At 35.8% G+C, this 22236-nt stretch overlaps 1 long non-coding RNA gene across 1 annotated transcript in view; it reads left to right on the top strand.

The window, feature by feature from the left end:
- The window catches only part of LOC139356537 (uncharacterized), a 41592-nt gene extending 38153 nt beyond the window's left edge, over positions 1-3439 (top strand). Inside the window, exon 5 of the long non-coding RNA XR_011608531.1 lies at positions 3086-3439. This is a non-coding gene — a long non-coding RNA (uncharacterized lncRNA). The remainder of the gene's footprint in view (positions 1-3085) is intronic.
- Positions 3440-22236: the final 18797 nt, after the last annotated feature.

Raw genomic sequence — 22236 nt, 5'->3', positions numbered from 1 at the left:
TGCACTACATTTGTGTTGACTTTGACTTAGAATTCAATACTTCTTTGAGTGTTCCTGAAAGGATATACTCATGCTTAAGTAAAATTAATGAGTAGTTTACTGATGATTCCATAAAAGACTCAGAGGAGGGCACTTACATCCTCTACTCTACAGTAAACAACCTAAAAATTAATATCAGTATTTCTGTATGTAAAATTTCCTTCCTCAACATTCTGCCATCATGAATTATACTGGCCCTTCTCTTACTCAGACCCCAGCCTAGATGTTTCCCTCTCTCTGACCTTCTTTTCATTCTGCTATCCTTATTTCCTTTTGCCCCTTCTCAAGAGCCTAAAAGTTCACTTCTATGTCTACTGCACAACAGTTTAGCAATAGTATTTTTTTCTTGAGCACGTATTTGGGGTCTTACACTCCACTTTCATAGACTAAACAAAGTATATTTTCTCAAGAAATGCTGATAATTTCTCTTCAGAGAATTCCATTGACCAAGATGAAACTTTTCATCTTACTGCATTATGAATCATCTCATGTTGTTTATTGTTGTTTAACAGGACCTATGTATTATAATCCAAAAGGTAGTAGACATTCTTTCACAGATACAAGTTAAAAGTCCGCTAGTACTATACATTGATTAAAACAAACATCATAGAGGGTCCTGTGTTCCCTTCTGGCCTTTGATCCTCGTCTATTACTCCACATTGTGAACCTTGACCAAGTGAACAACCATAAGCCTTATAAAAACAGTTCTCAGAAAGTACTCTCCTTACAGTTACTAAGATGGGATTGCACTAACAATTCCAAGCAAGAGGCATACAAATGAGACTAAACTTCAGCTGAAAATTTTGTAAGAATTAAAGACAAAAACTTTTAACCTGAGTCAAACCATAAGGACACATGCCCGTCTCTTCTCCTTTCCCTGTAAAATTCCAATCTGGTTTCAACTCAAGAAGCTACCTGATTTTTAGACACTCCAGATATGCATCAACTGTATCCTATCTTTCAGTCACTTAAATTACTTTATTTTCATAGCACAAAAATGCAGTGATGAGCTGCACACACACAAAAATAACAACAACAACAAAAACCATTATTTATCATGTGATCAGTGGCTTACAGAGAAAAGTAGAAAACCAGAAAACCTCCTTTTCTTCATTTCTACGATAGCAGATGGCTGGTCTTGTGAACAAGTCATTTGCTTGAAATATCTGAAGATGAGAAAAGTTGTACCAATTAAGTCAACCTCCTTCTTTTCGTCTGAACTGCAATCTTCTCTATGGCCCACTTCCTGGTGCCAGCACATCCTGTTCTTCCGTCCCCATTCCAGACATTACAAGCGTATGGCAAATTCTGGCTGCCTCCTAATTGTCATGTAGACTCTAAATTTCTAGCCCCGCACCCAGGGACCCTCTCTAGAATCACAGGAGAGATCTTCAGAACTTATTTTTATTTTATTCTCATTCTGTTAACATCTTTTTCCTGTTTCCTGTGAAACTTTCTCATTTATCCGCAAAGGATAACCACCAGTTTCTCTTGGATCTCTTTGCTTACTAGTCAGCAAAGTGAACTCTATACCATAATCACATTGTGAATTATACTTAATAAAGATTTCCAAACCCCTATCCTTATAAACATTAATAAGGATTCAGCGCTATGAGGTTTGGAGTAGATTTATCCACAAGGAAATTTTAAGAGAAGAGAAGGTAAGGCAGAAGTCATATCCCAGACAAAGGAACAGCACCAGCTAACAGACCAGGACTTAAAAGCCAGCAGTACCCTAGTTAAGAAGTACTCCACTCAGGCTCTCCCACTGAATATTTACAGTGACAAAGGGAGGATAAAACAGGAAAAGCAAAATGTAGTCATATTTTAGAAGAATCATTATACAGGATTGAGACATTTTCTTATAATTTAGTACATGATGATAAACCACGAATGTTTTGAAAAGTGGGTAATAGAATCAGGATCCTCATTTGAGAAAATTAATCTAGATGTCATGTACAGAAATGATTGGAAGAGAAAGGTTCAAGAAGAAAGCAGACCAATTAGAAGCTGTTGAAATTTTTAAAAAGGAAAAAACCAAAGGAACATACAAAATGTAAGACCTTCAAAAGTTGACAACTTCGATGTTGAACGAAAAAGAGAAATGGAATCAAAGATGATTCTGGATGTTGATCCTTAATGACAGAGAGTACAACAGTGCTAGAGACAGTGATGAAGGACGATGGGGGGAGAAGGCAATATATGATGAAATCACGGGCACTCATCTGGAATTTGAGAAAAAGTGATTTTTGTATCTTTTCTGTAAACTGACCTTTCTCCAGAGCCCCATCCATTCTTGGGAATAATTAAATGTGCAAAACAGTTAAAAATTAGTTTGAATCCAGGATCTCTTGGATAAAATATGTTCAGATGATTAATCCCTCCTTCTGGGAGAGGAGTATGGCTTATTGCCGTTATGGCAAGAAAGAGGAAATACTGACTCCTCTGATGCTTATGGTGTCTTGCTCTTACTCCTCGGTGGTTCAATAGCACCCTTTGTCCTCCTGGATTCTGATTGCTTTGCTCTCTTCTGATGCTGAAAGCCTATGACTAACACATCTCAAAGGCCATGCCCTGGCACAAACACTGCTGCTTGTGAAATTCATACCTCACTACCTTCATCACAAATCTTGCTGTAGAAACCTCAGAGGCCTACCTGCAAACCTTATTTGGCCCTGGTTGGGGTGGTCCTCCCTTCAGTCCTTATTTGGGAATCACTTTATTTCATCAATAATGACCTTCTTCTGGCAAGATCTATAGGGAACCAAGGGTGCCTTAGAAAAGCCACACTTGGGACCACTTTTTTACCTTAACAGGCTATACTGACACATCTTGAAGTGATTCTACATCAGTGTTTTACAGACCCCCTGCAAGTATCCTCCTTCTCCTGAAGTCCCAAATGGAAAACAGGGGTCTCTGTCTGACTTTGCTAGTATTCTCTCTCTTTTTTCCCCACATATCTCTTGTCCAGAGCCCAGAGAAAGGAAAATGTGCACCTATAATTAATGGTTTCATTCTACTCTCTCTGTCTCTTTCTTCTTTCCAGAATCCATGGGACAAGACTTCACAGAGAGCAGGGTTATGCTCTTTAAATTATACAGGAGCTCTGAATTGACTGCTCCAAGATGGATTATTTATTTGCAAATATGAGGAATATAAAAAATAATGGAACTCCTCTCTAGAGAACAGCTAACAATCTGATTTATCATTCTGGAGGCAAACCGCCAGAACCAACCTCAACCCCGCGAAGCCTTTCTTCCATCTTACTTATTTATCCTTTCTCATTTTTATTGTTTGGGTGCTTTCTGTTTGCATTTCTACTGTAACAAATCCTAATCTTCCTCAGGCATATTGTTGCCTCGGGCAGACGAAGACAATGGTCTTGTACTGTGAAAGATAAAATAAAAAAGCACATCCATAATTTTTTAAAAACATTACCCCAGCTGTATATGTTGAGTTTAAGCTACCTGCAGAGCATTTGGAAAAGTAAATCCCCCTTAGTAACCTGGAGAGATTTGTTTTCCCATTTTAACTTAAATTCTAAGCAATGTTCTAGTTTTTATTCAGCCTCTCATTATGATTAACCATCACTAATAGAGCTGGGCCATAAACCAGGAGGAGTTTTACATCTTTAAACTCAAATGGTTTAAAGAACACACTGGGTTTCTTGGAAAGTATGGTAAGAATTTAATATATCTGATCATAATTTCTGGGTACCACAAGTCCCAAGACAAACCCTTATTTAACAATGGTAATTATCTTGCAGTGCCAACACTATAAAAATCAGCGGAGAACAGAGACAAACAGGTCATCAGATCTGAAAAACTCCTGGAAAAGTCAAAGGAAGAACCACAGAAGAGAAATAAGATAATCAGATCACAGCCAAGGGTCAAATATCTCATAAATACCAAGGTCAAAGCAAACATAGACGTAGGAACAGATACAACAAAGTCAGTGCCAAAGGGTGCAGGAAGTAGACAGACAGTGCTCTGTGTCAATTGGGAAACATTTATCTGGCAAAAAAGTTAAAAATTGCCAAAGGCTAGCAGGCACCAGGGTGAAACAGTTTTAGGAAGCCATGGGGATAAGATAAAAATTTAGAATTAAATTTCTAGATTCTTTTTTCTCATAGGAATGGGTGCTAGGCTGGCCTGTGGGCAGTTGAGAGGCAATGATTATTTTTCCTGTGGCTGAGTTTATTTCTGGCATTTGCCCCACACAATAACGGGATATTCTAGGTCCTAACTGAATGAGTCAGGTCGGACTTGAAAGAGGAAAAATTGACATCCAAATACAGAGAATCCAAAGTGCTACAAATAGGGATTACTTTTCAGTTGGCAGTACTTTAAGGTGAAGGGAAAATAGAGATGGGATCAGAGTTCAGCAGAGAATACAAGAGTCTTGAGTGATTGTCTGGAACACTAAGTGGGAACTGAGAGTTCTCTTGGGTCCGATGATTCAAGACATAGGTGAGTCAAAGAAAATGTAATGTGGACAGTGTTCGAGCTAGAGCAGTGGGAGTCAGGAATTCAGAGAGATTAACAAGACATCTCTGAGTGGCCTTAGGATAAGACTATTACTGTTAAGCAGGTTATAATTTCATTTAGAATAATGAAAACAATTTATATCAAAAATGATAAAAGTTCGGCCGGGTGTGGTTACTCGTGCCTGTAATCCCAGCACTTTGGGAGGCCAAGGCAGGCAGAATACGAGGTCAAGAGGTCAAGACCATCCTGTCCAACATGGCGAAACCCCGTCTCTACTAAAAATACAAATATTAACTGGGTGTGGTGTGCGTGCCTGTAGTCCCAGCTACTCGGGAGGCCGAGGCAGGAGAATAGCTTGAACCAGGGAGGCAGAGGTTGCAGTGAGCCAAGATTGAGCCACTGCACTCCAGCCTGGTGATAAAGGGGACTCCGTCTCAAAACAAGCAACAACAACAACAAAAAATAATAAAAGTTCAAGTCCTATGTGACATAACAGGACAGATTTCACTTATCTAGGCATTTTCAAATCTGTGTATCTGAACAACAGTAGCTCATTAAACTTCTTTTCCATGATAATCAATGTGAATTTAAATGTTATCAGCACAGCTGGGGATGGTGGCACATGCCTGTGGTCCCAGCTACTCAGAAAGCTGAGGCAAGAGAAGGATTACTAAACCCAAGGTTTCAACGACATAGTGCACTATGACCATGCCTGCAAATAGCCACTGCACTGCGGCCTAGGAAACACAAGGAGACCATGTCTCAAAAAAAAAAAAAAAAAAAAAAAAAGTTGCCAACAATAAGCAGTTAAAATCCCTCAAGTTAGCAGAAAGTTAAGTTCTTAACTGACACCTTTAAAGGGTTTGAAAGTATTTCAACATTTGTGAAAATACCACTTTTTACTGAGTTACTCTCAAGGACATGAAGTCAGATACTTTCCTCCACATACCTGTTACTTTTTCTTTTCATAAGCCATCATTTTATATAAAACATAGAGTATTTAATGCCCCCTCATCTAGTCAACACCTATCAGTATCTTCTTGATGTATCAGTATGACAAGCATTCAGTTCAGTGCTATCAGGGATGTAAAGATATATGACATATGGTCCTGGTCTGTAGGACTTTGGAAAAAATATTATACTTTGACTGGAGATGGGACTGGATTACAGGGTTATGTGGCAGAATTCCATTTCTTCTGGAAAAGATGATGTTTGCTAGGACTAACAGCAGATTTAACAGAAAAACAAATCACACATCTTCAATAGTAGCAGTTAAAACTTCAAAGTGCCAAAACTGTTTACGTTCACAGGAAAAAGAAGACTAAGGAAACTAATGATCTTCTATATGCAGTTCAAAAGGAGGCCTCTCAAATTACCAAGGTGTCATGAGTTGAGGAGATATAGAGGACTTTATCATTTATCATACTTATCTTTCATGAAAGCATTCATAAATCACAATAATTGTTATCTATTTTATTCTTTATGCAATGCCTACTCTTCCCATTTGACTGTGAGTCCCAGAAGGATACAGACCACATCTGCCTTGTTCATCATTGCACAATCAAGCCTAAAAAAAAATTGGAACATGGCAAATAGCCAAGAAACATTTATTGAATGAATAGAATTTGGGCTAAATTTCAAGACTGTGAGTATGACATGAAGGACGCCCAGATGAACTCTCCAAGTCCACAGTCGCTGAGAATTGAGTTAAGAGCAATATCATATCTCATTGAGCTTGAGGTCATCCCGTACTGAAAGACGCCAAGAGACCAGATTGGTTTCACAACCTCTAGAAGACCTTGATCCTTTCCTGATCACCCATGCCAGTGAGCACACAGGGATTTCCTGAGGGACCTTTGAAATGAAGAACATTTCATGGCAGAGGGTCACCCTTGACATTCTGCCTCATGACACTGTAACAAAGCCATTTAGCCAGGCAGCTTTAGAGAGGGAGCTCAGCCCAGACTATTTTCTATGCTGTGTCAGATTCAACTCCACCATGGATCAGCATATTCAGGTCAACGAACACTGCCCTTCAACCTGTCTGAAGCATTTTCTAGTTCATTCTTGTTGGGGAACAATTGCATTCTTTCCACTTTAAATTAGTTTCTCTATTGTGTTTTAACACCGAGTTTTTATGTAACATTCTAGTAAGATCTTCAGACACCCCAGCGGGGGTTATATTACACATAATATTGTTGCTTAGCTGACATCAGTTTTGGACCCCTGCCATTTGGATATAACTTCTCATTTTTGCCCTTCAGATGAACTGTATATAAATAGACTCAAAATAAACTCATTATGGAGATGGAAGTTGAACATATGTCTGAAATGTCACAGATTTCTTTGTAGCCACTGTAAGATTGTCTATAGATTACCATTTTTATTTTCAATAATAAAAGCTTTTACTTTGAAGCTAAGTTCTAGAGTTTAAAGCACAGCTCACCAAATTTTTGTTTGACACAGAAACACCATTTTTTAAAGTCTTATTTTCTGCCAGTGGAGTACCACTGGGAATTTTATAATAGTTAAATGACAAAAATTCATGTCACAACTCTCTTAACACAAATAGCTTTTTCAAGAGTTCAGCAACAATCTGGCTTTATTTACCCATATTCAAGTGTCAAAGATAATATAAATCGAACATGTTCTAATGTATATGTGTACAGAGTCCTCAGTATAAATGTGTTCAACAAATAATTGTAAATGGAATCAATTTTTAGGAAACAAGAGGAAACTTAAATGTTTGGAATAAAATTTTGAGCTAAGACCATATAGGCTCCAAGTTTAGACTAACTGATTAATCTGTGAGCTATAAACTCATATTAAAAGATGGTTTGCGGTTTAAAGAAGCTTAATTAGTCAGAGTTGTCTATATTTTACTTTGGTAATAAATACCACCAATATCACAGTGTCATAATAACAAAAGTTTATTTCTCACTCAGATAAAGGCCACTGTCCAGGTAACATTGATGTGTGGCATTTCCTTCTCAACACCCAGTTTCTGGCATCACTGGAACAGAAATAATCATGGAGACACCCACATCAGCTCCTCAGCAGCTAAGTCTCAAAGTAAGTCTTTTTTTTTTTTTTTTTTGAGACAGAGTCTCACTGTGTCGCCCAGGCTGGAGTGCAGTGGCACGATCTCGGCTCACTGCAAGCTCCACCTCCCAGGTTCATCCCATTCTCCTGCTTCAGCCTCTCGAGTAACTGAGACTACAGGCACCCACCACCACGCCTGACTAATTTTTTTTATATTTTTAGTAGAGACGGGGTTTCACTGTGTTAGCCAGGATGGTCTCGATTTCCTGATCTTGTGATCTGCCCGCCTCTGCGTCCCAAAGTGCTGGGATTATAGGTGTGAGCGTGCCCGGCCAAAGTAAGTCTTTTAACTCCCGGTCTTGGACCACTGTGCAAGACGAATCGCAAAGTCCCATGCAATGCAAAGGGGCTAGGAAATGTAGTTTCCCTAATACAAAAAGGTGAGGAGAACTGGTGACATTGAACACTAATAATAATAATGTTTACCTCAAAACTCCATCAAAATAAGACAAGTTTATTTGAAACTGCCCCTCTCTGTACTGGGTTGAATAACATTCCTCAAAATTTATGTCTACCAGGAACTTCAGCATAGGATCTTTTTGGGAAATAGGGTCTTTGAAGATGTAGTTAGTTAAGATGAGGTCATACTGCTTTAGAATGGGCCCTAAACCCAAAGACTGGTGTCCTTATAAGAAGGTCATGTGAACATTTAGAGAGGCACACAGGGAGACTATCTGTGACAACGGAGATAGAGATTGAAGGGATGCATCTACAAGTAAAAGAATGCCATTGATGACCAGCAGCCCCCAGAAACCGTACATGGAACAGATTCCCCTCAGATCATCCAGAGGAAGCCAACCTTGTCAAAACCTTGACTGTAGAATTCTAGCCTCTAGAACTATGAAAGAATAAATTTCTGATATTTTAAACCAGGAAGTTTGTGGTAAATTGTTATGGCAACCCTAAGAAATTAATATACCACCCCCTCCAAAACAAAACAAAGTGGTAGGTAGACAGTTTAATCACTTCTCACTTGTTCCTGACCTACAGACAAGTGCAGAAACACAGTCACAGCAGCTCCCCTTAGGGGTTTGGCTTTGTTTTAACTCAGGATATTCATTTTGAAGAAATAGTCATAAAATACATTACACTGAACTATTTAAACTCAACGGGGCATCATTTAATGTTCGACCAAAGGACCCATCTGCTTTCCTTAGGTTAATATTCTGTTAAAGTATTTGTTCTGGAACTCTGGAAATTTGTGAAGAATTTGAAGTCTCCAGGGAAGCTAAGAGCATTTAGAATGGAACTAATGGTCTGTACATTTCATTGTATTTTTACTGCTTCAGTAGCAATGTAGAGGATAGGCATATTGAGTTGGGGTTAGAAACTAGGGTTAAACACTTAAAAGAATGTCAGGCATTCTGTGCCAAGGTCACCATTTAGCAATTTCACAAATAACTAAATGGAATGCCAAAAATAGGTTATAATAAAAATCAGGTCAATGAGAAGACAGAAATGAGGAACTTAAATTATTTCTTTCTTTTAAAGATATATCAGACATCTCGTAAGATACATCTCTCTTCTGGAGAATACTTTATTCTCTACTCCAGTTGCAGTATTCCAGCAATAAGTTAAATCATGCCATTTCCAGAGTGTCTTTAGCCTGTTTTGCTTTCCCAGGATCACTCTCTCCTGAATGTTTGCAATGAAGCAAAAATAAATGACAAAACACTGCAATTTCTATTACATCAATTTATTGATGTTAATACTTAGTTTCACTTTGCAAATGCAACCACCTTTGAAGCATGCTTATTGTTCTTTTCTGCATCTTATTTCAAGCTAATTTCTATCAGTGTAGGTATCTGAGCTTTTGTGGCATATCTAGTTAGATGAAAGAAAAATCACTGAAGTGGTCTACTGCAAAAATGAAATACATTCAGGCATTATCTGTGTAACACTGCCATTTGTACCTCTAAGGGCCTAATTCACTTCAGCAATGTTCCATGAAGGGCATTGGCCAATGTAAAAAAATCTGTATTGAGGATTATAGTCAAATATATAATTTTAACATATCCAAATGGATGCATGGATAATTACTGAATCTGTAATAACTAATATCATCATATCTTGAAAGGTAGGATTTTCATGCTTATATCTCCAACAAATTGACATTGTTTTCCTTAAGAATGAATTGATTTTATATTACCACAACTGGACTAAAATAGACTGAAATGTTCTTTGCGATGATTGTCATTAAGTGAAACAAGAACATTAAAATGAGTAGGTAGGCAAGAAAAGAGCCCTCTTATCTCTCTGTAGAAGATAGTACTTACTTGTTTTGGAATGTAAAGACCAGAAACGGTATCAACTTTCTTGATATAATTCACATACCTAGGTGATTTATGTTTTTCCAATTTGCAGAGAATTCAGTTGTTCTTCCATTTCTTCCAATCTTTCAAGTGCACCCTGGGTATTTTTTCATCATTTAATAGAGTCTGATTGTTTTTACTCACATGTCAATACTGTCCAAAAGTTTGTTGAAAATATTCCTTCAGAATTTGGATCTGCTGAATTGAAGAGACCTGATTTCAGCTCCACCAGATGCAGAATTGTTTTGTTTTCTGGTTATCACTGTCACACAGCTTAAAACATGTATGCTTTTCAGAATGTAGTTGTTCAGGCAAACTGTCAGATGTATGAATTCAGTATTGGTATATGCAAGCACTGTAAACTTTTCTTTAAGGAGTAGATGGGAGAATATGTTTAAAATATTAGGAAGCCTAGGCTATATATTCAAGTCATCTGAGCAGCTATGATTCTCAGGTGGAAGTGTTATAATATGTTAAAAACATTTTGCTTTCCTCACTAATGATTTGTTCCTTTTAAATTCAAATTTGAATACTTTTTCATGTATTATTATTTCTGTTAAATGTATACAGTATTTAAGATGGATAATTGGTGGCTGTATTTGTTCTGATATCTTATGGTCTAAATTATGAGGTACCAAGATTGTTTCTCTGTTTATTTTTTCTAATTATGTTTAGAAATGCTGTAATAAATATGCAGTAGTGATATAAAATTAAGAATTATGTCAAAGATAATATAAAAGCCATTACCTATGAACTCATGCATGCCTCATTTTGTATAAGTTTTATTTAGTGATCTCTTGTTCACTTAGTATCTTGTTAAATGCTGATATCTCAGTCTTTCTGAAGCCCTGAAATGGTAACTGTAGCAGTTCAGAAAATGTCTTTCATTTCGATCAATAAAAAACTTCTGTAAAAAAAAAATGTACTGAATAGACAACTGTTCCACATTTATGCTTATTAAAAACTGACATAAACAAACACAACCTGTACAAAAAATAACCCAAATCCCATGTCACTTTGGAACAGTAATCTTGAAAGACATTGTCGCCTAGGACCCCCTCTTCTGCTGCCATGGCCACGTCTTCTTCCTCTTCTTCTGCCTCAGCCTCTTCCTGCAACAGCTTCCCTTTTCTTAGATTTCACCTTAGGTTCACCATCCACAAGTCGTGTATCCAGAGGTAAACCGTATGGTAGAATAAAATATCAAATGTTATTTCTTCTAATACTCAGTGTTTCCAGCTGTACAGTTTCTTTGTTCTTCAGGGTCATTTTCACAGCTTTACGATTTGTATTCATGCTGACATCCAGACCACTGGATCAGTGGGTTCCAGTGATTAATCTCCCTGAACAGTGATGGCATCTGAATGAAAATAACTGAACCAAATTGCACTGAAGTTTTTGAAATACCTTTGTAATTACTCAAGCAGTTACTCCCTACGCTGACGCAAGGATTACAGAAACTGATGTTAAAGAGGTGAGTGAATTCAACTACATGTTCTGGGGACCTGGAGATAGATGACTTTGCAAATGGAAAGAGGTGAAAATGAAGAAGAAAGCTGTGTTGAAACAGAAATACAAGTCAAAAGGAACAACAATTACAAAGAACTGTGCAGGAAGGAAAACTATGTATCAATTTAGAATGGTTGAGTTACATTAAAATAAACCAAATATGCTTTGTTAAAGTTTAAATGTACAGCCATAGTTTGAGTATTTTTGGCTTACATGCCCTCAAGTAAAGGGAAAGCTGAAATAATTAATCATATTTGAAAATCATATTTTATTGTATTTTGATTAGATATTAAATTCTCAGTTTTATTATAAATTGTACTATGTTATTTTATGACATGCAAACTTATGTATGCTATAAATTTGGACTGCTACAGACCACTTAAGTCCAACTTCAAGCAGATATGCATTTTTTATGTCATATTAAATGTTTATTTTCTGCAGACTGACTTCGGAGTAATTCTTGAGCCAGGAGGGGAGGAATTAGTGTTCAAATTGCTGAAATCTTAGGTCAAAATGCTACAGAAAAAAATCACTATGTAAAAAACAATGGCTTAGAGGCAGTCACCCCTTGCCTGCAATTCCAACAGTTGAGGTTTCATGCCTCAAAATACAGTGACAAGAGTTAGGTGAACCAGAAATTGAGGCAGTGAAGATTTTTACAGGGAAAGAAACAAACTGTGGGTGTATGGGAGCAGGGGAGGAGGGTGATAGACTGGGGAAATGATGAAGGTTATTTTGGAAGCCCACAAGGAAGTGGTCTTGGGAAACCTGGAGCCACTGGGAGATTCAGAAGGCCAAGGGGATCCAGCTTATATTTTGGAGACAGGGTGCTGGGAGCGAAGGTCAGGAGCCTGGGAGGCAGGGGAAAACTAGAAGGGGACCCCAGGTGAAGAAGGGTATGGGATGGGGTGCAGAAGTCCATGGAGATGACTGGCAGATCGACTGTTTTTGTTTTGTTTTGTTTTTAAATGCAAGTTGACATTTTATTAATATATTATCATTAATATATTAGCATAACTGTTGTGGTTGTAAATGGTGTAACCGTCACCTTAAAAATCAGAAGCAGGACAAAAACATATGACTACCATTAGTTAACATTGTTCTGAATTTTCTAAATGAACACATTCAGAAAAAGAGATCTGCAATATAAAAATTGTAAATATTGCCATTATTTTCTGAAACTGTTTACCTAGAGGATCACTTATAAATAATTTACTAAGAAATTTAGGAACAAAACAATCACTCAAATCAATGGATATGAAAAAGATACCACTATTTATATAATGAAAATATTTATGAGAACAAAATATGAAAATAGAGGAAAGTATGAGAATAACTAATTTTCAAAGATACTAGTAAACCAAAATAATTAAACCATTGTAATACTGATGAATTCACAGACAGATCAGGAGAACAGTATAGTGTGTGTATCTACTTCTGTATCACTTCTAGGTATCCATGTATCTTTCTATATGCAAGATATATATACATGTATCTTGCACCTGATGGATAAGGAAGGATCTGGAGCTTCTGCCCAGAATAAACACAGCAGACACTATTTAAAGAAGCAGTGCCCTGCCCAGAGTCAAAAAACATTAATTCTATGGAGAAGTTTATTCAAGTGAAATAGATAAATTTCAATTTTTAGTTTGCATGTTTTTGAAATCAGTAAGAAGTTTCATTGGAAACTGAGAGTCAGATATACATGTAGAAATGTTGCTGCCTACATCACTCTGCCAACAATCAGGCATGGGAATGGCCAAGTCTTAACTTGGAGTGGGGAGAGTGATAAAGTTAAAAACGTTTAACAGAAGTTTTTCTTACATTTTTTTCTCAAAAATGAATGTTTTCTTCCCATGTTACAGAAATGTTATATACTAATATTTGGTTTATTCTGTGAGTTTTCAACTCTGACTTTTATGTACTGGGCTTGTATATAGTCTACTTGATCATATCTCTGTCTCATCTCCCCACTAAAAATAAGAATTCTTAAGGTCAAGAATGATTAACAAGATTGATTCTTTGCCTCAAGCATTATAGGACTTTTTATTTTAATATCATGATATTGACAGTAGTGCTCGAACTAATAGGAGTAAAAAAAATTGACTTATCTGGCTCTTAGAATATTTTACAGAACTATGCAACAAGAGTAAATTAAAATATTTTTGAATGAATTTTGCACAACAGTTACTGAGGATGTAATTATGAAGGCAAACATAGTGCCTGCCTCCCTTGATTTTAGAGTCTAGGGAAGATTTTAAAACCCAAAATAAATTAAAAATACTTATTACTCTTTGGAGATAGCTCTCTAAACTGCTCTATTTGCACTACTTGTAGGTTAACTGAATATAATACTAAATACGGTGTTCATTTCTTTCCATTCCTTATCAGATTATCTCTTCTAGAATTTATTTCCACACTGTTTTATCATATCAGTGAAGTGCTTTTTGAGATTCAGTAACTAATACATGACAGTTAAAGAAAATTAATGTATACTATACTATTTAATTTCTAACCTATCAATACCATTTAATTTGAATTGCCTTTAAGGCACTCACAAATAATAGACCACCTACCATTTAAATTTCATCTCAGCCTCCAAATATAATTAAGAGAAAAGTAAGAACAAAAGTTGATTTTCCCAGAATCTGGGAACAACTTACAATGTTAGCATTATCAATGTTAAACATGATACTATATTATTAGTATTTACTTCTTTACACTATGTGGCTATGCTATGTACTCAACCTACTATGCTGCTATAACCAATGCAAAAGTCCCTTTATGCAGCCTTTTCAAAGCATTAAAATTCAAATCCAAACCATTAAACATTATGTTTCATGTTTGCCTACATTGTATTTGTTGTATTGTATATGTATATGTTGTATTGCCTAATTTGCAATACAACAATTAAAAACCATAAAATAGTGATGAAAATCTATAATGAAAAGAGTTATTTCCCTCTGAGATTTGACTAATATTATGACAATCTGCTTTCTTGTTACTATACATTTTAAATGAAGTGATGTGTCTTGTGCCAGCGTTTAAAAACTCTCCTTTGGATTCCTACCAAAAATAGTACTTCAGGCTAAACCTCAAGGACAAAAATCAGTTAGTAGATTTGTTGAAATAGAGTTTAATATTCACATTAGTTGAGGCTCCTTTTTGATAGGTGATATAATTCTAATATAGTCTCATTAGAAAGTTACAGTAAAAGAGCACACCACGACTTGTTGAGAACAACAACTCAGAGTTGTTCTCTGAGAACAACTTGGGAGATATCATAGAATATTATACTTTCTAAAATATTCTTGAAAATAGTAAAGAATCTAATTTTAATGTGGGATGAGGAGTGAGAAAAGAACAAGTAATATTTTACCACTGAAATTCAGAAACATATTAATTTTTTATTCTATAAAATTAGGCATCTATTTTGCTTTAAAATTTTTAAGTACATATAAGTTCTAATTACTGAATATATTGTCCTAAATATTCTATTGTTAAGAGAATCAGTATTTTTCCATTTCTGTGGATAAAAAGCATGGGCAGAAACACTGCACCAATAAGAAAGCACAGAGAAATATAAGCTTTCAGGATGCTAGGACTATTGCAGACACCTGAGACAAATCCAAATCACATCTTCCTGTGAGGATACAGAAAATGAGAAATTGATGTAGTTTCTTCCACTATCAGACAGATTATTGAAACTAGAGCCCAGGAACAGGCACTAAGAAATCATAAGCAAACAGCAAGCAACAGCCTGCTGTTAAAATATCAGCAACTAAAAATCTTAGAAGTTCAAACTTGTTTCTGTTAGGGAGTTATCTGTTTGCCTGCTAGGTAATGGAAATTTTTGGAGAAAATTTGCACATATGCCAAGTGCCACCATCCTTTGGCATACGTATAAATCTAAACTACAACACAGATGTCAAAAGTCAAAAGTCTGCTATAAAATGGGTGTCCATATAAGTCTCATCTTACAAATGCAATGGAAGCATCTCTGGTTGAAGTTAGAGCATGTCTCCCAAGGTAGCTTACAATACTCATAATGCAAACTTAAATGTATCTGTCCTTGCTAAATCTTACTGTCTTGGTTACAAAGATACTGCAAATTCAATCCATAGTGAGTAAATGAAATTTATGAAATAAATGTAGACATGGATGCCCTGCAATATTTAACAAAGATCATTAATCTCCTCTCCAAAAAGGCAAGGGCACATGATACTTCTGAAACAGATTCTAATCTTATCCACATGTAACATTCAACTAAATTAAAACAAACAAATAAATAAAAACAAATTTTAAAAAATAGTCAAATAACCAGTATTCCTTATAGAGAACAAATTATCAAACATTTTTGAGGAGACAGCCATACAGAGAATAAAGGACTCCAGTATTAAGTGAATTTCTGAAATGAATAGTAAAAGGGTATCAATATAAATCTACACATTTTAAAAATTATGGCAAAACATTAGCTTTTTAGAGCCAGCCTACCAGGACTTTCAGTGTGTTGTTTAGTCTGACCCATCCTAACCCATTTATTAAAAATCTGAATAATAGACTGGGTAAAGAAAATATGGTACATATATACCATGGAATACTCTGCAGCCATAAAAAATATATATATATGATCATGTCCTTCGCAGGGACATGGATGGAGCTGAAGGTCATTATCTTTAGCAAACTAATACAAGAACAGAAAACCAAATACTGCATGTTCTCACTTGCAAGTGGGAGCTAAAAATTGAGAACACATGGACACATAGAGGGGAACAACACACACTAGGGCTCTTTGGAAGGTGGGGAATAGGAGGAGGGATAGGAGCTAGAAAAACAACTAATGGGTACTAGGCTTCATACCTGGGTGATGAAATAATCTATACAACAAACCCCTATGACACAAGTTTACCAATAACAAACCTGCCAATTGTACCCCTGAACTTAAAATAAAGGTTAAAGTAAAATAAAATAGAATCTGGCTAGTCCAACCCACAAAGGCAAAAGATAACCAGTCAAAGCATAAATGCATAGCCATATCACCCACTTGCTCCCTGTATTCCAGCTCATTTGTATGAATATTACCCCTAGTTTTTCAATTGCTCCAAGGTTCACTCTGACTCATTTACAACAAGGGCACTATCTTTTGACAATGCAGTTTGGTCAAGTACTATGTCCGACCTCAGATTCCTCTCAAGGATGACCTTGAGTCTCCCCTCATGGCCACGCATCACAACTACATATGACATCTACAAAATCCTATGTGACTGACAGCCTGGAATGCTCCTAGCCTACAAAATAGGATTAAATACTACTTCTGTGGATCGAGGTGACCCCAAGGGTCTCATTGCTCTGGGAGGAAATATTGACACAGTAGTGCTAGTCCACTTCGTGGAGCTGGTGTGTATCACTTCAGGAGGGCAAAGAAGAAGCGTCTCTTCTTATATTCTGTGCAATCCTGATAAGTAACATGTACTGTTTCTCTCACAGCACAAGACCATACCTAGGTATGATGGACTTTGTAAAGGAGTATGTAACTGCAGAATCAGGTAAAGCAAAGGGGAGAAAACAGATATGGGAATAAGAAGAAACTAGCAAACTGTCCCAAAGGCATTTACTGTTTATGAGGCACTTTGCATGTACTTACTTAATATTTAGCATAATCCTGTTAAATAGAAACTATTAGTATGATCCCAAGTAACTTGTTCAAAGGTTCAATAATAGAAAGTGGAAGACTCAGAATTCAAACTCAAGAGTCCATGCCCTCTGCATATGTCTGTATATGTGAGAGATGTATTGTGAGAGATGTAGATGTAGAGAGGGCTTCACAGCCCTCTCATGTCTTATTACCCTCATGCTCAGGAAGTTTTTGTGCTTTTTAACCCCTCTGAGAACATCTGGTAATCCTGCCTTCTACAAAGAGGACAACCATGGGATCTGATTCTGGCTGAGAAATGGGGTGTGGGAAGACTGGAGTCAATGATCCATTATATTAACAAACACCACGTCCTTGTGCTGAAGTTATAGAAGTAAGAGGTTGCACTGGGAGCTCAATTTTAAGGCTTTAGTAAGCACAATAGCCAAATCTAATGGGCTCCCCTATGTTTGCAGATCTTAACTCAAGGACAGCAATAGAGCTGATGTTCCACGCGTCTCTTTGTTGTCATCATTGACAGTTTGCTTGCCTTACTCAAAACGCTGCATCCTAAACATTAAGAGATATAGAACTCATTTGCATCATATGTTTACTGGCCCCTGAGGGTCCATTCTGGAACTAGGTGCAAAGATTAATGCATATACCACACTTTTTTTATCACACCATTTTGCCCAGATCTCTTATCATAAAGAAGAACCAGTTAGGACGCAATCACAAAATCTGATACTCAACCACATGAAAGAATAAGAATAAAGCAAGAGTCAGAGAGAAAGTATTCCATTTCCCTGAGAAGCAAAGATGACAGGATTTCATCTAACCATTGAAAGAAGATTGTTGGCTCAGTGTTGTCTAGCAGCTTGGTGGACCAAGCCTTGACTAAGAGAACTCAATTGCTCTTTAACAACAAAGTTGTAGGAAGATAAACATCAGAGTCACTGATTCTAAACCATTACACATTATTCCTTTCTTTCCTGCTTCTGTGATTCCAGTTCTGTATCTCAATGACTGAGTCACATCTAAACTATGCCTAATTTTGATGACTCATTTTAAATGAGATACTCTGCTTCTCTTCATAAAGCACCTTTTTTTTTTCTTACTTCTCCTCACCACGTAATGTGAGTTCATTACACTGAAATCATTTTCTGTTTTCTTCACTACTAAATACTCATTGTCTATAACAGTATCTAGCCCTCAGTAGCGTAAGGGAGGAAAAAACACTTTCTTAGACAAAAGGGTAGACCCTTCTAGGCTCCTTGGCTGGGCTGGTCTGTTAATTAAATTGACATGAGACAGGTTAAAAGAAAAAAAAACAACAATGTGAATTACATATGTATGCACAGGAGTCCCATAGAAATATGTGGCTCAAAGAAGCAGCCAGATGATTGAAGCCTTTATATCATCCTGAGCTACAGAAAGGAATAGGAATTTGGGGTTTCTGAGGGGGAAGTGGAGGCAAATTATGTGAGAACCAGGGAAAAAATGTATAGTAAGTAAAAGTAGTTTTTTATGTAAATAAAAATTTCTCTGGTGATAAAAGTTGTCTTCACCTGAGAAAGAGTAGCTCTCTTCCTGGTTTATGTATGTTTATTACCTTTACTAAAGAATATTTCCTTTATACATGTAAATAAAGGGGGAGAGTGACACTTCATTTTAGGTAGCTGAGGAGAAGTAAAGAGCTTTTCCTGCTTTGGCTGGTTTTCAATTTCTTTTTGCTCAAAGTAAGCAGTATGCTGAAGTGACAAATTTTGAGGTGGCATAATCTGATCTCCTACAGTCATATTTTGGGGTGGTATGTCTTGAACTATCATTTGCACCCTATAAATAATTGTATAGAAAAAATGAAGGCTACCACAAACTGTAATTATGGATGAGATGCTCCTTTAGGTATAGTCTCGGGCTTTTCAGATTGCCAACAGGCATTGTTTCCTGCCAGATGTATTTTCCAAGGAAAAGAGAACCTTTCCATTCATGTATGATGAATAGCTTGCAATCCAGAATTACTCAAAAATAACAAGCCCTGACACTAAGCACATACAAGTGAAAGAAGTAAGGGCCAAAAGTCTGCTCCTGCATCCCTATAATTGCTTAACACACCCTTTAAAATGAAGGGAGAACCCTGTTTGCTAGCGCTCTCTCTAAAAGTTTAGATGTGTTGCTGAACAAATAGAAAGCATGAACTAATTGACAAAGAGTAGCTTCTAGGCAGTAATACTACAATTCCTTTTATGAAAAATAACAGGTGAAAGAAGCATTTGATTGTTATTTTCAAAAGGAAAATGGACAATTGCCATAAATCGGAAAATGCCAACTGGTCTATTCATATTGATTTATCAACTATTGAAATATTTTGCAGTTGTGACCTTCAAAAATTGGTGGACAAGAGTATACCATTTCTTAACATGAACACCCGTGTTATATTTTATACTTGTGATTCATTTAGTCCAATATTTCAATATATTTATACATACAGTTTACTATACTGTATGTATACTTTACTATAACTGATATGTTAATGGTGACTATCAGTTACTAAAAAAAGTTTAAAAGGTTTTATTTTTATTGACATTATGTCACCACAAAAATTAAAATTTAAGTACAAATTGTTCTTTCAGGTATCTGATATAATTAATTATCCAGATAAATTCATTACTATAGGTTCTGAATAGCTAAAGTCATGCTTTAACATGAGTCTCCAAATATTTGAAAACACATGTGACCAGATAACATAAGAAAATATTGATAGAGGGAGGAAAAATATTGATTCTGATGCTGCATATACAACATGAAAAGTGTGTGAGCTTGGACAAATCACCCAAATTCTCTGAGCCTCAGATTTCTTAACTATCAACATGAGGTAACTTCTTGAGCTTGGTTTTACAGGAGGCTATGAGAATCCAATGCAAACATTCATATGAATGTTCTTTATAAAACATCAAAGAGTAATATAATTATTGGTTTCTACAGCTTCTATTTAGTTTCCATTACTATTTCTCATTACCTGTATGAAAACAGGCAATTCTATCATTCTTCTCTGCTTCAGTATTGTGTATTTCATATTGGAGCCTTTCCTACTGCACAATTCAGTAATTATTATCTTTGTTCCCATTATTCTGTTGAGACTCTGTAGCAATCAATATCTAATGAGTCTCCTTCTAACTAGAATAAACTGAAAACATGCAAATTACTGATATTCTTTCTATTATTTACCACCCTACTCAGGTAATCACCAGCATACTCTGAAGAATATCTTCTAAAAATTACATTTTCAATGATTTTCTTTTAAGGGGCTCACATATGAAAAGAACCTCAGAAGCATCTAGAGTCTTGGAGACTTTCACACTTCCCTTGGTTGCATTCTGTTTCAGTGGAACATTTAACCTCTAAATCGTTAGGGAAAGTAGAGAGCTGAAAACCATTTAAACAGATCTCAAAGAAAGACCAGTGGAATGGATGTCAATTGGTTGATAGTATAAAAGTAATTCCTGGTTGTACTAATGGAACTCCACTAAACTTTGAATTAGCAAATATAAACTCAGTGAAGATGTACACACTTAAAATCTTTGTTTCATATATTTTTAGTACAGCTATGAAAATTAAAATTGATTGATGCAAGTGGAAATAAATTTTTTATCAGTACAGAAGTGATAAAGAAGCTCCCATGAAAACCCAAATGGCAAAAGTAAATACAAACAAACAACTAAACCTGCTAAAACTAATCCCAAAGTGCACTTGTGGATGTGATTGTGAGACAGGATCATAAGCTTGTGGAATTTTTAAATATAAAGTTGTGGAGGTGGACTGATGTGTGTGATTATGAATGAACATCTGTATCTTGGCTTGTCCAGACCAATTTATTTGTGAAATAGAAAACAAACCTGATAATCATCAAATTGGTTTATGACTTCCCTAATAAACTAACTGAATACTTGCTATGGAAGATAGTGTTAAATATGATTGTCAAACTCATAGTAGATGTCAGTTAATAGAAAATAATAAAATGAAATGTGTAATTACATATGTTAGAAGTATGATGATACTAAAGACTATGGAATAGTTTTAAACTTTTTTCCCAAGAATATATCTAACTAAAGCAAAGTTTCTAAAAATAACTTTTTCTTTAATTTGAATCAGAACTTTTCCCAATATAGAGGAATAAAGACTAGAATGATGAATTTAAACCATTAAAATTATCCGGTATGTCTAGCTAATTCACTTCATAGATAACAGAGAAAAAATCTATTCAAGGAAGGTCTAGGAATCACATTACCTCTCTTGAGTCCAGTGCTACTTCCATTACAATTTGCTGCTTAAATGTGTGTTTGTTAGTTTTTGTATTGCAATGTTTAAGGTAATGATATTTGATTATATTGTTTATAAGAAATTATTCTACAGACTAAGATAGTATCTCCATTTCTTCACCTAAAAAACAATCTATTATTTCAAATAGCTCACTTATTTTTACCAACATTCTCTTATTTCAGTTTGTTTTTCTTCTCACCTTAGAATTAAAATTTGTTAAAAGCCCACTGAAAAATTCTTTCCAGAATACTTTGTTCTTGCAATAAATTTCCCTACCAGTACTATATATCTTCAGTGGAATTTCATGATTTTAGTTAAATAATCATTTCTAAGATTAAGAAGTTTAACAAGTAAATCAAATATCTTTAAGATTATCTTGTTCTCCATAATATAGAGGCATAGAATACAAGTTAAAAACTACCTGACACTTTCTAATTCTTTTTAAGACAGTCATTTTTATATTACTGACTCAATCCCTTTTGTTCTGATATGCTTGACGGATGATGATATAATAGACATATCCCCACAGTTATATGCAGAGTTATACCAAATTTATAGAGCAATACTTGTAGATTTACCCTTTTCTCATCACCTTAAGAAAGCACAAATGGTGCTTTCACACCAATTGCCACATTCCAGGATATTTTGATAGATATGAGGCTCACTGGATAGATAGGTAGCTAGATAGATAGACAGACAGACAGATAGATGATAGAGATAGGTAGGTAGGTAGGTAGGTAGGTAGGTAGGTAGGTAGGTAGGTAGATAGACAGATAGATAGATAGATAGACAGACAGATAGATAGAGATAATTTTCTAGAATGATAGTAGTTTCA

This window comes from Macaca nemestrina, chromosome 10 (assembly GCF_043159975.1).
Source record: "Macaca nemestrina isolate mMacNem1 chromosome 10, mMacNem.hap1, whole genome shotgun sequence".
NCBI lineage: Eukaryota > Metazoa > Chordata > Mammalia > Primates > Cercopithecidae > Macaca > Macaca nemestrina.
Note: the sequence above shows the minus strand (reverse complement) of the source record. Positions and strands in the feature narration are given on the sequence as shown.